Source organism: Heterodontus francisci, chromosome 3, assembly GCF_036365525.1.
Source record: "Heterodontus francisci isolate sHetFra1 chromosome 3, sHetFra1.hap1, whole genome shotgun sequence".
In the NCBI taxonomy this organism is placed as follows: Eukaryota; Metazoa; Chordata; class Chondrichthyes; order Heterodontiformes; family Heterodontidae; genus Heterodontus; species Heterodontus francisci.
This window is the reverse complement of record NC_090373.1, coordinates 132523955-132538044: the sequence shown is the minus strand read 5'-3', so window position 1 is coordinate 132538044 and position 14090 is coordinate 132523955. Positions and strand designations below refer to the sequence as shown.

At 41.2% G+C, this 14090-nt stretch overlaps 1 protein-coding gene across 11 annotated transcripts in view; it reads left to right on the top strand.

Annotated features, from left to right (window-relative positions):
• Positions 1-14090, top strand: part of LOC137360749 (fibrocystin-like) — a 604145-nt gene that overhangs the window by 476389 nt on the left and 113666 nt on the right. The gene's annotated exons all lie outside the window — the stretch shown is intronic.

Below are 14090 nucleotides of genomic sequence, written 5' to 3'. Positions count from 1 at the left end.
GAGAAGAACAGCAGGTTGCTGGAGTGGGGGCAAGGTCAATAAACTCCCCAGCATGGTTGGATTCCAAAATGTAATTTTACTGGGAGATAGGCTGCCCTTCCCTCCATCAGTCCTGAAGCGGTGTGGGCAAGAAGGAGATATAGACAGAAAGGCCCCCTTTCCTTCACTAAGCCTTAAATTTTCTCTTAGTGATGGGGTGGGAGGTGCAGAATGGGATTTTCAGGAAGTATTCCTTTGTTACGACCAGATGAGCAAGGTGTCTAGGGGTCTTTGGCTGTCTTTACCTGGTCTTATTGTAACAGGGTTTAATTTTAAACACACTATTTTGAGCTCCCCCTTTGTGAATCCTTGTTCACAGCTTTCCAATTATAAGGCAAAGAAATGAGCACAAACAGGCTTTCTGTGGTTTAAAGAAGAAAGATTAAATTTATTAAACCTTAAACTTAGACTCCAATACGGTTAACGCCTACAGATATATGATGCGCCCACGTTGGCATGCACACGTGATATACGCATGCAAATAGGGACAGAAAAGAGCAGAACAAAAGATAAGTAGATCAGTTTGAGGCAATATCTGGTTACTGTTTCTCGAGCTCGCTCTCGTCCTTGATTGAAGACATGGCCTTGCGTTTCGTTGGGGCCCAGTATACTTTGCAAACCTTGTTCACATAGGAAATTTTTTCTCTCTCTGAGTTTACATGTCTTCACAAGATTCAGTTCTGTGGGAAAGAGATGGAGGCAGGCAGATAGGAGAGGAGGTTATTCTTGCTTAAGTTCCAGGAGAGATCTTCACTCCATGAGCACATGGCTTTGTCTGATTTTCAAGTTCTGTTTTTCCAGTTTAAAACTCCCCTAGTTGGCCAGCAGGTGGTCACGTGACTGACTGGTTTGACCAGGTCTCTTCTGTGTATTGGGGCAGAGACTGGTTCCTTTGTTCCAACACTGTCTAGTACTATGCAAATGTCCTTCCAATTAGGGCTTGCAATTTTGTTTTTGTTCATGCGGTGAAATAATGTGTGCCTCAGTCTTGGCAGGTGAGGGGTTTGCCTGACACCTTCCATACTTGGCTCTTGGTTCCTGGGCTGAATCAGACCTTCTCTCCTCCTGTCTGCTCCCAGGTGAGAAAGGTGTCTCGAGGTCTCTCTTAGCCTTTACCTGGTCTTACTGTAACAGGGTTTAATTTTAAACACACCGTGTTTTGAGCTCCCCCCTTGGTGAACCCGCTTTCCAATTATAAGCAAAGAAATTAACACAAACAGGCTTTCTTAGGTTTAAAGAAGAAAGGTGAAATTTATTAAACTTAAACTTAAAACCCTAATTCAGTTAATGCCTACGGATACACGCTGCGCCCCATGCTAGCATGCATATGCGATACGTACATGCAAATAGGGACAGAAAAGTGCAGAAGAAAAAATAAAGTGGAAAAGTTTGAGGCAATATCTGAAGCGTTGTTATGGTTCTTTGCGCTCACTGTAGAATCCTTGTTTGTAGGTAATTCTTGCTTTTCGTTGGGGCCCAGTATTCTTCTTAAACCTTGCACACTGTAGGAGACTTTTCTCTCTTGGGATTCATGTGTTTTCAGTGGATTTTGGAGTTCCATGAGAAAGAGATGGGAGCAGACAGGAGGAGAGAAGGTCTGATTCAGTCCAGGAGCCAAGAGCTTTCTCACTTCAAACACTGTTTCTCCAATTTAAAACTCTTCGTTCAAACTCTGCAACAGCTAGTTATGTGACTAAACTGGTCTGACCAGGTCTTCTGTGTATTGGAGAAGCAGGGACTGGTTCGTTGTTCCAACACTGTCTGCTTATATGCAAAAATGTCTTTCTGGCCAGCGGCCTGGCCTTCTCTTCTTCCCAGCAACAATTTGAAGTTTAATGTGGCAAAATTAATGTGCTTCCTTCTTGACAGGTGGGGGCCTGCATGACGGGCTCAAATTTAGGCCAGCCTCTTGGTTGAGGCAGGTGCTGCCTGCCATAGTGCCAAGTTTGGAATTTCTACACCATTCAGTTTACTTGTTGGAAGATTTTCTTCACAATCCAAAAATGTGTGTGAATTGGGCATAAATGAATTTGCAAGCAGAACAAAATGGTAAACTCGGATAATGGGGTAAAAGGTCAACTACTGCCACCTCATTCAACACTCAATCGGTAGATCATTATTGAAGAGCAGTTTATTCAGCTACTATTTATGACATTCCAGATTGTTCATGTAAATAGATACATAAAGAACACAGGATGTATTCAGGGAACTTTATTTCACGAGTAAGGTATCTTGGGTTAATATTACCCTAATGGAGCCCGGCAAGGAACTGAATGGATTGTGCCAGCCACTCTGTTTAATTCCATTCTCTGTTGAATCCAATGGTGTAAGATGGGCAACTGATTTATCACTTCTCATCTGGTTGGGGTTAGGCTAAAATTCACAGAATCTCAGAATTGTTACAGCACAGAATGAGGCCATTCAGCCCATCGTGTTTGCCTTGGCTCTCCGAAGGAGCAATTACCTAGTGTCACTTTTTAAAACTTCTTTCATGGGATGTGGGCGTTGCTGACAGGCCAGTATTTGTTGCCCATCCCTAATTGCCCTTGAGCTTAGTGGCTTGCTAGGCTATTTCAGAGGACAGTTAAGAGTCAACCACATTGCTGTGGGTCTGGAGTCACCTGTAGGCCAGACCAGGTAAGGACGGCAGATTTCCTCCACTAAAGGACATTAGTGAACCTGATGGGTTTTTATGACAATTGATGACAGTTTCATGGCACCATTACTGAGACTAACTTTCAATTCAGTTTTTTATTTTAATTAATGAATTGACTGTATTAATTGCATTTAAATTCCACCACTGGAAAAATATCCATTAACCACTACTCTCTGTTTCCTGTCATTCTGCCAATTTTGTATCCATGTTGCTACTGTCCCTTTTATTCCATGAGCTATAACTTTGCTCACAAGTCAGCACTTTATCAAATGCTTTTTGGAAGTCCATGTACACCAGGTTGACAGCATTACCCTCATCGACCTTCTCTGTTACGTCATCAAACATCTCCAGCAACTTAGTGAAACACGATTTGCCCTTAACAAATCCATGCTGCCTTTTCTTAATTAATCCGCATTCGCCCAAGTGACTCTTAATTTAGTCCCAAATTATTGTTTCAAGAGGTTTCCCCACCACCAAGGTTAAAATGACATGCCTGTAGTTGCTCAGCTTATCTTTACACCCTTTTTTGAACAATTATTGCCTTGTGTTCCATGTAAGAGCAACTACCAATTATTGCATCATGTAACAAATAGCATATTGCTTAGTAATAGATTAACATAAAATTTTTCGGGACACTCTGCAATGATAACCTGCAGTTAAGACTGAACTTGATCTGCCTTTCAGTTTGTCTTCCAATTCCATCAAGTGTAATTCTGCATTCCAAATTGGCTGCAGCGTCAAGTAAATCCACCTCTGGGGTATGTTTCATGCTGAGATCAACTCGGGGGAAACATAATGTGATCTTTTCACTGGACTTAGGTTCAGCCCAGTTATGCCTGCAGTATAAACTGAATGAACAGTTTGAAAAATGGGCACATATAAGCACTATCTGACATATGCCCTCATGCAATGTCACAATGTATATGTACATGAAAGAACACAAATAATCATGGAAGTGCCACAGTGAAAACTAGACGTGAAAACAAGGCAACTCACATAAATTCCAACATCATAGTGGTTCCAATCATAACTGGTTCTTTATATGGTGATGTGTAATATGAGGAAATCAACTGCAGCCTGTAACACTAATTTGACTAATGAGTCTGGACTAAGACAGCTGGATTCAGTGTCAAGTAGGTATTAGGTTTAGATGCTGCAAGCGACAAAATGAGAAGCTATAAAGCAAATTTCTTGATCAAATTTTAACCTGTAGGTGGTGAAAAAATTAGTTTCTCATCGTGCTGCCTGCAGTGTTCAGATCATGTTTTTCTTTGTTACTGACATTTTCAAAATGCCACCAGCGTGCTTGGATTTTTTTCAAACTCATTGCAAAATGTGTGTCGCATCTCTTCTGGACTGCTTCATTTAATTTTTCTTTTTGTTTTCTTTAGTTTCCCAAAAACTTTTCAACATTCTGCATTTGGGAACTCTTCAGTCCTATACATCACTCTAGCTGATTAATAATTTATTTCTTAACACTGCACATTGCACCTCTGTTTATGTGTATTTTTCTGATAGTTTTTTTCTAATCTTCTTATTTGGCAATATCAGTTAATTTAGCACATATTAGGGTAATAATTGTTTTGCATTGTGCCATTTCTTTTTAATGGCGTGCCAATTCAGCAGTGGGATGTCCTGCCCCCAACCTGTGCAGGCATTGGTCTTCACTGTTAAATTTATGAGGCCCACTCTTCAGGCATCCCAGCCAGGTGGCTTGAACAAGTGATAGGCCCCTTTAATATGTTAATTAGGACCTAATGCCTATTGGAGGACTCCTTGGAAAAAGTCATCAATGAGCTGGGGAGGAGTTCGAGCCTGCCTTGCTCAGAATTCTTCAGCGGCCCTCTATCTGCCAACTAAAAGTAAGTTTTTTTTAAAAAAAGGAAACACTTCCTGTGGAACCAGGATGCAGCACTCCCCATCCCCCCCCCCCCCCCACCCCCAACCTCACAGGCACACAATCATCTCCCACCCTATAGCCTGCTCCATAACCTCTTCAGGGACTTGCATGAGAGTCAATGCTGATACTGAAGTGGCCCAAAATTTATGTCCACTGCGCTGGTGAGATACCTAAGGTTTTGCAGCAGGTGTCTGCAGCTTGTCAGCCTTATTTAAATGAAGCTCAAGGCCCAATTTCAATCAATCCTTGGGCCCTCTTGTTCCATCGCAGAGATTGTTCCCTATTCAAACAACATTATATACCCAGCATGGTCAAGAAGGCATATCATTCCTTGTTCATTGAAAGGGTTAAAACCTGCCATAACTTAATGGAGCAACCCTCTGCACACTCGTCTCTTTCCAGTTGGGCGAATTTCCCTAGAGTCAGCCCTCATTAAATGTGCTCTCCTTGCTTGGATCTTGCTGACGGGGGTTACATGGGAAATTGCATATGGCAACAACCTTTAAAGGCTGGTGGGGAAATTAATGGGATCTGCCCACTTCAAGTAAATGGCATTATATGTGGACAAAGATTTTGTTAGCCTTTAATAAAAGGGTGTAAAAATCCTGTCAGGTTCTGAATGGAGACACCGGAACCTGACTTTTAAATAGTAATGAGACCCCTGCTTGCTTGTGACAGGCACCTTCACACAACCATGGAGCAGTGGGGTTTGGGGGAAATATAATTCAGATTTTAAAACAATTGGGAACATTTAATATACATATACATATGCTGTTAACCTAACTATAATTGTGGTAATGAGTTCAAATTTGACAAGTTTTAAAAGAAACTAGAATGTAGAATAAATACCCCTTTCTCACAATAGTGCTGTATATGGGATACTCTGATCAAAAGTTGCTAAAAATTTGTTCAATACGCCTTTAAAAAAAGAGCTGTATAAGCATCTGTCCAAGACTAGAATTGAAGGTTGTAAGGATTAGGACAGACATGGATGGCCAAATATAGATTTTGAAATGTTGTTTGATAACCCTTAATAGGTAACAGGAAGAGGTTTCAGAGTTGTAAATTCTTGGAGGTTTGTCCAGAATTGCTTGCATAGTATTCATAAAACAACAACAACTTATATTTATGTAGCACATTTAATGCAATAAAACATCCCAAGGCGCTTCACATTATAAATCAAAATATGACACCCAGCCACATAAGGAGATATTAGGTCAGGTGACCAAAGGCTTAGTCAAAGAAGTAGGTTTAAAGCAGTATCTTAAAGGAGGAAAGTGAGTTAGAGAGGTGGAGTGGTGTAAATGACATGATAGAAATTGTGCTGCTGAGGTCCAAATCTTTGATACCTGTTCACTGTGTCCTCCCTATGCTTTTTTCTTAACAGGTTAACAGTGACTTGGGAAGAGTTCACAGTATAGCCCAAAGTGCCACTGATCTTCAAAGAGCATAAATGTAACAGACTAAGCAACCTTTTCTTATTTCACATTTACATTTTTAAAAGTAATTAATGCTGTTATTTTACAGGGAGTTAGTTGAGGTTAAATGGATGAGATTAAATATCGATAATTGAATATTCTGAGTATGGTCCCTTTAATGATAATACCATAGAGATGCTACCTGCGGAATGCCATTGATCAGAATTTAACTTAGTAGGATGTAATATTTAGATTGATTACTTTTGCAGATTATGGAATAATTTCAAAGATTTATTGTTTTTGTACAGTTGACTTAAATAAATTGGGGAGAGTCCATGCTGGTGCAGATTAAACATGCTTAGTGGAAGTGAGCTTTTAATGAGCTCTTCCGACTTTGAAGTACTTGCTGCTGATGCTGGATTCAAAAAGTAGATGAGTATTATATCTAACAGCATCAGCATCCATTACGTCGGTGAGCTGAAAATTCATTTTCCCAGGAAAAGACCTCAGTCATGTCGATTAAACTCTCATTAATGGTAGCATGGATTTTTTCACTTGCCATGTTTTTGATTTCTGCCCTGTCTCTAAATTTGATTTATTCTGTGATCTGTACAATAATGGTAAAGGCATTCTGGAGTTTACAGGGTACTTAGGATTGTTGGTCATGGTAATCACTGTAATTTTAACTGCAACTTGAGTGGAGAAGCTGCTGCGGCTCACTCACCAAATAAAGTCAAGTAGAAAGAGGATAGGAAGCAGAACAGGCCATTCAATAAAAGTTCTTTTTTGAACCTTCCTTTGTGGGCCATGAGCAACTAGAAAATCACAGCTTCTCCTGTCCCAGAGTTCGAGATCCCCCCACCTCCACCCGGGAATCTTCATATCAAAAATAGCATCAGCCTTGTCAAATCATGCTGTAAGTTTTCTGCAGTTTTAAATCAGCAACAATGTCAGAGGACCTCAGAGGAGTTAGATGTCCACAAATGCCCGAGGTTTGATGCCCAGCAGAATTTGGAAATGGCAGTGGGATTTAAATATTGTGCCATTTATTTTATAATATGGGAGAACTGCTGACATAAATGAATGTTAATCAGCTGCTGTAATGTAGCTTTCAATACCTAAGGGTGGAGTGACCCTCTCTGCATTAACATTTACATCTAGCAGCTTTTGCAAAATGAGAATTTTGGTTTTAAAACTACTTTTGCTATTATTACTGCTAACCTAAATCTTTCACTAAATTAATTAATTATAATACATTACCATCTAAGTAGTTAATTCCCAATTAAATCAATTATTTAGGGGCAAACTAAACTGACTGATTTTGCATAACTTTGTAAAAAGAAAGACTTGCATTTTCATAGTGCCTTTCATAAGCTCAGTATGTCCCAAAGCGCTTTCCAGCCAAAGAAGTACTTTTGGAAGTGTAGTCACTGGCTGCTGAATTTCCTATATTACAGCAATTTTTGCCTAGCAAGGCCCACAACCAGCAATGTGATAATGACTAGATGATCTGATTATTTAGTCGTGTTGATTGAGGGATCAATATTGGCCCAGACATTGGGGTTACCTCCCCCTGTTCCTCTTCAAAATAGTGCCATGGGATCTTTTGTGTCTACCTGAGGGAGCAGATGGGGCCTCAGTTTGAAAGATAGCACCTCTGACTGTGCAGCACTTCCTCAGTACTGATGTGTCAGCCTCGATTTTTGTGTACAAATTTCTGGAGTGGGACTTAAACCCACAACCTTCTGACTCAGAGGCAAGAGTGCTACTAACTTGTACTAAGTGTATGCAATTCGAACACATTTGAAATAGAATTTAATAACTTCTTTCCCTTTGGTAAATATTTAGTCATAAAGCTGTCATATTTACTGTGGTACATATCAAAGTCCTATGATTTAGAAAGCCACTGGCATTTAAAATGTTTCAGCAGTTTTTCATTTTTATAAACTCACTACATTAATATCATAGTTGACTTGAAGACATTGTAACAATTAAAATAAATTATAATTGTACTCCACCCAACTATTTTACTGAATAGCCAGGCACTGCGTAAAGAAAGAAATACTGCCATTTATATAGTGCCTTACACAACCACCGGACATCTCAAAATGCTTTACAGTCAATATTGTACTTTTGAAGTGTAGTCACTTGTAATGCAGGAAATGCAACAGCCAGTATGCGCACAGCAGACTCCCACAAGCAGCAATGTGATAATAACCCGTTTAATCTGTTTTTTGTGATGTTGATTGAGAGATAAAAATTGGTTAGGACACCAGGGATAACTTCCCTGCTCTTCTTTAAAATAGTGCTATGGGATCTTTTACATTCACCTGAGGAAGCAAATGGAGTCTCCATTAACATCTCCTTTGAAAGGCAGCACTTCCAACAGTGTAGCACTCCCTCCGTGCTGCACTGGAGTGCCAACCTAGATTTTTGTGCTCAGGATCTGGACTGGGGCTTAAACGCAGAACCTTGTGAGTTAGAGGTGAGAGCACTACAAACTGAGCCACAGCTGACATAGAGGTAGGCCACCTTCATACATACAAAGAAATTAGAAGCCAGAGGACCAATGTATGGTAGAAAACAGTCCAAAAATTGAAAAAATGTTGAATATGAGCCACCTCAAGACATTGCATCTATGACTGTTTTAATCTGATTTTGAAATGGTAACCAGCTTTTGATACTTAAGAAAAAGGTCTTCATATTGAAAGTATGAAAAAGAGCCCAGTACTCATCAATTCTTGACATAAATAGAAAACAATATTTTTATCTTGAAGATAAAAAAACCTAAGCTCTTTATATGAAAAATTCTTATTATTTGAAGTATATTTTTGGCAGGGATGACCATTAAAAGGATCCACTGAGTCCTCCTCTGAGAGGATGGGTACATCAATCATGGTGGCACTGAGGCTGACTCAATGATCCAATTGGGTTAGTTGTCAGGGAATGCCAAGTTCACATAATCACAGAATAATACAGTGCAGAAGAGGCCCTTTGGCCCATCGAGTCTGCACCGATGCACTAAAGACACCAGACCAGTCTACCTAATCCCATTTGCCAGCACTTGGCCCATAGCATTGAATGTTGCGACGTGCCAAATGCTCATCCAGGTACTTTTTAAAGGATGTGAGGCAACCCGCCTCTACCACCCTCCCAGGCAGTGCATTCCAGACTGTCACCACCCTCTGGGTAAAAATGTTCTTCCTCAAATCCCCCTTAAACCTCCTGCCCCTCACCTTAAACTTGTATCCTCTAGTAACTGACCCTTCAACTAAAGGGAACAGCTGCTCCCTATCCACCCTGTCCATGCCCCTCATAATCTTGTACACCTCGATCAGGTCACCCCTCAGTCTTCTCTGCTCCAGCGAAAACAACCCAAGCCTTTTCAACCTCTTTTCATAGCTTAAATGTTCCATCCCAGGCACCATCCTGGTGAATCGCCTCTGCACCCCCTCCAATGCAATCACATCCTTCCTATAATGTGGCGATCAGAATTGCACACGATACTCCAGCTGTGGCCTTACCAAAGTTCTATACAACTCCAACATGACCTCCCTGCTTTTGTAATCTATGCCTTGATTGATAAAGGCAAGTGTCCCATATGCCTTTTGCACCACCCTATTAACCTGCCCTTCTGCCTTCAGAGATCTATGGACAAACACGCCAAGGTCCTTTTGTTCCTCGGAACTTCCCAGTGTCAGGCCATTCATTGAATAATTCCATGTCACATTACTCCTTCCAAAGTGTATCACCTCACACTTTTCAGCGTTAAATTCCATCTGCCACTTTTCTGCCCATTTGACCATCCCGTCTATATCTTCCTGTAACCTAAGACACTCCACCTCACTGTTAACCACTCGGCCAATCTTTGTGTCATCCGCGAACTTACTGATCCTACCCCCCACATAGTCATCTATGTCGTTTATATAAATGACAAACAATAGGGGACCCAGCACAGATCCCTGTGGTACGCCACTGGACACTGGCTTCCAGTCACTACAACAACCGTCTGTCATCACTCTCTGTCTCCTACAGCTAAGCCAATTTTGAATCCACCTTATCAAGTTACCCTGTATCCCATGTGCATTTGCTTTCTTGATAAGTCTCCCATGTGGGACCTTGCCAAAGGCTTTGCTGAAATCCATGTAAACTACATCAACTGCACTACCCTCATCTACACACCTGGTCACATGCTCAAAAAATTCAATCAAATTTGTTAGGCATGACCTCCCTCTGACAAAGCCATGCTGACTATTCCTAATCAAATTTTACCTCTCCAAGTGGAGATAGATTCTCTCCTTCAGAATTTTCTCCAATAGTTTCCCTACCACTGAAGTGAGACTCATTGGTTTGTAGTTCCCTGGCTTATCTCTACAACCTTTCTTAAATAGTGGGACCACTCTGGCACCTCCCCTGTGGCCAGAGAGGAATTAAAAATTTGGGTCAGAGCCCCTGCAAACTCCACCCTCGCCTCCCACAGCATCCTGGGACACAAATCGTCTGGACCTGGAGGTTTGTCCACTTTTAAGTCTGCCAAAACCTCCAATACCTTGTCACTCCCTATGACAATTTGCTCAAGAACCTCACAGTCTCTCTCTCTGAGTTCCATATCTACATCCTCATTCTCTTGGGTGAAGACAGATGTGAAGTTTTCATTCAACACCCTACCAATGTCCTCTGGCTCCACCCACAGATTTCCCCCTTGGTCCCTAATGGGTCCTACTCTTTCCCTGGTTATCCTCTTCCCATTGATATACTTATTTTCCCTACTTTTACCAACCAGAGCTTTCTCATATCCCCTCTTTGCTCTCCTATTTGCTTTCTTAAGCTCCATCCTGCACTTTCTGTACTCCACTAATGCTTCCATTGATTTGCTCTCCTTGTATTTGCTAAAAGCCGCTCTTTTCCTTCTCATCATACCCTGAATGTTTCTGGTCATCCATGGTTCTCTGGGCTTGTTGCTCCTACCTATTACCCTAGAGGGAACATGTTGGGCCTGTACCCTCCCCATTCCCTTTTTGAATGCCCCCCACTGCTGTTCTGTAGAATGTCAAAAAAATAACTCTTTCCAGTCTACCTTGGCCAGATCCTGCCTTATTTTACTAAAATTTGCTCTCCCCCAATCCAAAACCTTTTTTTGCAACTTGTCTATTTCTTTCTCCATAACAAGCTTAAATTGTACCATGTTGTGGTCGCTATCACCAAAGTGCTCCCCCACCAACATATGAACCACCTGTCCGGCTTCATTCCCCAGAATTAGGTCTAGCTCTGCACCCTCCCTTGTTGGATCCTCTACATATTGAGCTAAAAAGTTCTCCTGTATACATTTTAAGAACTCCACTCCATTTAAGCCCTTAACACGATGACTATCCCAATTAATGTTGGGAAAGTTGAAATCACCTAATATAATTACCCTATTATTATTTTTACACACCTCTACAAATTGCGCACATATTTGCTCCTCAATTTCCCGCTGACTATCTGGGGTCTATAATAAACACCTAGCAATGTGGCTGTCTCTTTTTTATTCCTAAACTCTACCCATAAAGCTTCATTTGATGCCCCCTCCAAGATATCATCTCTCCTTATTGCAGTAACTGACTCCTTAACTAATATTGCAATGCCCCCTCCTCTTTTACCCCCTCCTCTGTCTTGCCTGAAGATTCTATATCCCGGGATATTGAGCTGCCAATCCTGCCCCTTCCTCAACCATGTCTCCGTGATGGCTACTATATCACAATTCCACGTGTCAATCCTTCCCCTTAACTCATCCGTTTTACCTGTAATGCTCCTGGCATTAAAGTAGAGGCCATCCAACCTAGTCTTACGCCCTTGAAACTTACTTCCTCTGTATTCCCTCCGACTTGTTTGCTTTCCTGTGTTTAGCTGTGTCCCTATTCTGCTAGTTAAGATCTAATTTGCCAGTGGTGTAGTTACCAGATTCATGAAGATGCAGCCTTTTGACAAACTTTTCAGTTAACATGTTCAGAGGACTTACTATATAATTATTTAAAGAGAGTTTTGGCAGTGACAAACATTTTCAGTATTCTGAGGCTTTCATTTCTGGGGTTGAGAAGGCAACCTCTGACTGAAGTGATTAATGTCTCCCTACATGTTTATAGGTGTAATACATTAAACACAACTTATTTTATTTTACATGGGAGGGCTGTTGAAGTCTCTGAGTCAGATGGTGTCCTGTAAGCTTTCTCGTGTCTTAATTTTGTTATGCCCATTGAAAGAATTTTCTTGGTGTCAGTGTTGACTACTCCTTTCTCATCTTCTGCTAATGGCTCCTTAATTACATTATGTACCTCGGTTAATTCTGTTCTGAGAAATCAGCCGTGGTCTGGATTGCAGATGAATCATCTATTGAAGTATGAGGGTATGACGTATGAATGTTATGACTTGGGATTTGAGTGAACTATCTGAAACATTTTTCCCAAAAAAGATCACTGGAAGAAAGAGCCCATCTGTGTGGAGGTTGGAAGAGCAGGTGGGGTGAGTAACACAGAAAGAAGGCTTTAATAATTCAGTTTGATGGGAGGAAGTTGACTCCACACTGTATTGCCTAGTAGTAGGATAGTAGCCTTAGATAATGCACGAAATTCCTAAATCTGTTCTAAGTGAGAAGGGAGGAAGTGACAGTGGCTTTGGGAAACCATGGCCTTGTTTGCACTTTGAGGTTGATGAAGAGGATTCTTGAAGTATGCAGATACTTCACATAATTGATGAAGCAACTCATGCTTGGAATGACAGCTACTACTCTAGCTATGTGAAATTAACAGTAGTTTGGGAAATGTTTAACACCTATGGTGTCTTTCCACATGTATCAGACATAAAGCTGACCAAAATAAAAACTGATCCCTTAATCTTTCATCAAAACTGAGATCTTGATACATAGAATCATCTCAGTTCTCATCGCTTTTTCACCTTGAGTGCAATGATATCCTTCCTATAGTTTTGTGACCAATTCTAAAGTATTTGAGATATAACCAGTGCTTTGAACAGTAACATTATCTTTCTTGTTTTGTATTCTATTTTAGTAGCTTGACATTTTTTCACTGCAGCCATTGAAATAAAACGCCTGTTCACTGACTCTGCTAACTCCACGGGGAGAAAGGGTATTTGGTGTTGAAGGGCACAAGTGGTGTGACCTCAGGCTGTGAGCTGCAGGAAGATATTGATGGTCTGGTCAGATGGGCAGAAAAGTGGCAAATGGAATTCAACCCGGAGAAGTGTGAGGTGATGCATTTGGGGAGGTCAAACAAGACAAAGGAATACCCGATTAATGGGAAAATACTGAAAAGTGTAGATGAAGTGAGGGACCTTGGAGTGAATGTCCACAGATTCCTGAAGGTAGCAGAACAGGTCGATAAGGTGGTTAAGAAGGCATATGGAATTCTTTCCTTTATTAGCCGAGGTATAGAATACAAGAGCAGGGAGGTTATGCTGGAACTGTATAACTCATTGATTAGGCCACAACTGGAGTACTGTGTGCAGTTCTGGTCACCTCATTGCAGAAAGGATTAATTGCACTAGAGAGGGTACAGAGGAGATTTACGAAGATGTTGCCAAGACTGGAAACATGCAACTATGAGGAAAGATTGGAGAGGCTGGGGTTGTCCTTCTTGGAACAAGAGAAGGCTGAGGGGAGATTTGATTGAAATGTATAACGTTTTGATGGGCCTGGATAGAGTGGAGGTGAAGGGTCTATTCACTTTAGCAGAGAGGTCAGGGATGAGGGGCATAGATTTAAAGTGATTGGTAGAAAAATTAGAAGGGAGATGAGGAAAATCTTTTTCATCCAGAGGGTGGTGGGGGTCTGGAACTCACTGCAGAAACCCTCAACTCATTCAAAAGGAGTCTGGAAATGCACCTCAAGTGCCGTAATCTTCAGGACTACGGACAAATGCTGGAAGGTGGGATTAACATGGGTGGATCATTTTTCAGCCGGCACAGACATGATAAGCCAAGTGGCCTCTTTCTGTGCCTTAAACTTTCAGCACAACAAGCAGGATCACTGTCTGTGGAATTCTTGAGCAATAGTGTGAGCAACTGAAAAGGATTGACCGATGGG